The sequence below is a fragment of the Penaeus vannamei genome, chromosome 9, assembly GCF_042767895.1.
Source record: "Penaeus vannamei isolate JL-2024 chromosome 9, ASM4276789v1, whole genome shotgun sequence".
NCBI classification, from domain to species: Eukaryota; Metazoa; Arthropoda; class Malacostraca; order Decapoda; family Penaeidae; genus Penaeus; species Penaeus vannamei.
In genome coordinates, this window is record NC_091557.1 from 23,791,836 (window position 1) to 23,795,117 (window position 3,282).

A 3,282-nucleotide genomic window follows, 5' to 3' on the forward strand; every position below is an offset into this window, starting at 1 on the left:
TATTCAGATCGTTTATTAATTGCTGCAGTTCATCAGCTGATTCACTAAGGAGAACAATGTCGTCTGCAAATCTTAGGTTGTTTAGGTGTTCGTCTCCTATTTTGATACCCTTCCCTTCCCATTCTAGTTTCTTGAATATTTCCTCGAGGCAGGCTGTAAACAGCTTTGGTGAGATGGTGTCGCCCTGTCTAACGCCTTTTTTTAATTGGTATTTTATCGGTTTCTGTGTGGAGTTTGATGGTTGCTGTCCCATCTTTGTATATATCTTCCAATATATTACAATATACCTCCTCAACTCCTTGTTGTTGAATAGCACCTAATACTGCTGGTATTTGTACAGAGTCAAATGCCTTTTCATAATCGATGAATGCCATACACAGGGGTTTCCTATATTCGTTTACTTTTTCTCTTATTTGGGTGAGCGTGTGGATGTGATCTGTTGTTGAGAATCCGCTGCGGAAGCCTGCCTGTTCTCTAGGCTGGCTGGAATCCAGACTGTCAGAGATGCGAGCTGTAATGACTTTCGTGAACAGTTTGTAAGTAACCGAAAGGAGGCTTATGGGTCGGTAATTTTTTAAGTCCTTTTTATCGCCTTTTTTGTGTAACAAGATAATTGTTGCATTTTTCCAGGCTTTCGGAGTTTTTCCGCTGAGAAGACATTTGTTAAAAAGATTAGCAAGTTTCACTGTTGCGATGTCTCCTGCATCTAATATGAGGTCTATACTAATTCCGTCTTCGCCTGGTGTTTTCCCTCTCTTCATGCCTTTAAGTGCTCTTTTTATTTCTTCTTTTGTGATATTAGGTACGTCGCTAGTTACCGCGTTTGCTTCTATTTGTGGCTGTTCGTTTGAGTTGTATAGATCCCTGTAAAAGTCTTCCACTACTTTGATGATTTCATTCTTGTTATATGTTACTTCTCCGTCTGGTTTCTTAATTGCATACATTTGATTTCTCCCTATTCCTAGTCTTCTTTTTGCTGCTTTCATGCTGGTACCTGAAGTCACTGCTTCATTTATTATTTGAGTATTGAATTTCCGTACATCTTCCCTCTTCTTTTTATTTATGGTCTTTGTTAGTTCAACCAATTCTATCTTATCCCTATTTGACGATACTTTCATGTCTCTACGTTTTTGCATAAGCTGTTTAGTTTCTACCGAGTGCTTGCTGGAGCTTCGATTGTCGTTCTTGCCGCCTACTTCAAGTGCAGCCTCTTTTATTATGTCATTGAACTGTTTATTGATTTGGTCGATGTTGAGATCTTCGTCGTGGAGGATTGAATATCTGTTTTGGATGTTTAGGCTAAATTCTGTTGCTCTGATCCTCAAGTTAGCCAAGTTTGGCTGTGGTTTACACATTAGTTTGTTCCTTTCCCTTCTGAGATGTATTTTAATTTCGCCTCTCACCATTCTATGGTCGCTGCCGACATTTACTTTATTTATAACCTCTACATTTTTTATTATATCGCGTCTATTTGAAATTATGAAGTCAATTTCGTTTTTGACGTCAGAAGACGACTTCCATGTCCACTTCCGTTCTAGTCTTTTTTCAAAGAATGTATTCATGATACTGAGTGATCGAGCCTCCGCAAAGTCGACTAGCATTTGTCCCTTCTCGTTCCTAGTGCCTATTCCATGGTTCCCTACTGTGGTTTCTCCCTCTGTCTTTTTACCTATTTTAGTATTAAAATCCCCCATAATTATTGTGAAATGGGTTTTTGTTCTCTCGCTGGCTAAATGAACATCTTCGTAGAAGCTCTCTATTTCTTCATCACTGTGGCTGCAGGTTGGAGCATAGACTTGAATAATTTTTAAGTTGTACCTAGTGTTTAGTTTTATTGTTACAGAAGCCACTCTTTCGCTGACACTATAAAATTCTACGATGTTCTTTTCTAAGCGTTTTTGTATTAAGAATCCTACCCCTAATTCCTGTTTGCTACCCAGAGGTTTTCCTCTCCAATAGAGCACGTGTCCCTCATTTATTAACTTCTGCTCTTCACCTAGTCTTCTAACTTCGCAGAGTCCTACTACATCCCATTTAATGGAAGAGAGTTCCTCTAGTAAAGCTAGTAAGTCGGATTCAGTTCTCATGGTCCTTATATTGTATGTGCGAAGGATCATCAACGTGGGGCGGCCTGTCTTTACCCGGATATTTTTAGCACCCCCTGCTCCGGAGCGATCCTGATCGCCGCCGTAACCAGAGGCTCCTTCGCCTCCGGGGAATGAGGGACATATATATATATATATATATATATATATATATATATATATATATATATATACATAAATATATATATATATATATATATATATATATATATATTTATATATATGTATATATATATACATATATATATATATATATATATATATATATATATATATATATATATATATACACACACACACACACACACACACACACACACACACACACACACACACACACACACACACACACACATATATATATATATATATATATATGTATATATATATACATATATATATATATAAATATATATAAGTATTAATATATATACATATATATACATATATATACAAATATATATATATATACATATATATACAAATATGTATATAAATATATATATACATATATATATATTTATATATATATACATATATATATATTTATATATATATATACATATATATATATTTATATATATATATACATATATATATATATGTGAACCTTGTGTAAGACTACCAGTAATACAACAACAACAAGAAAAGTTATAACAATATTGATGATAATTGTGAAGATGATGATGAGAATGATGATGACAGAAATGACGATGGTGATAACAAAATCCAGGTTCACAGAAAGGGTCTGACTGTATATTATCAGATTTACAGTAAAAAAAGATTGCTTTTTATTCCATTACGCCCAAATGACCACCGTTCGTTAAGCTTACTGTACTCCAAGGCTGACATTTAAGGAACACCGAATGGAGTTCTTTAGAAGGGCCGAACAGACACTCCTGGAATGACCAACGGGGCGCCATTAATGAACTATGTTTTATTGCCAAAGTCTAGAGAAGTACTTTTTCTCGATTTTGGCACCAGGTGTCCTTCGAGCCGGCCCTAAGCGAAGGTGATATACACCAGGAATTAAGAATAGACTTATAGCACCTACTGACAAGAGTATTGCGATATGCTGTAAGTGGATATAGAAGGAATCACCGTGATTATTCTTTTACAGGATCATATATCTAGCACATTCAAGTGGATAGTGAATATAGCGGATCAGGTCAGTACT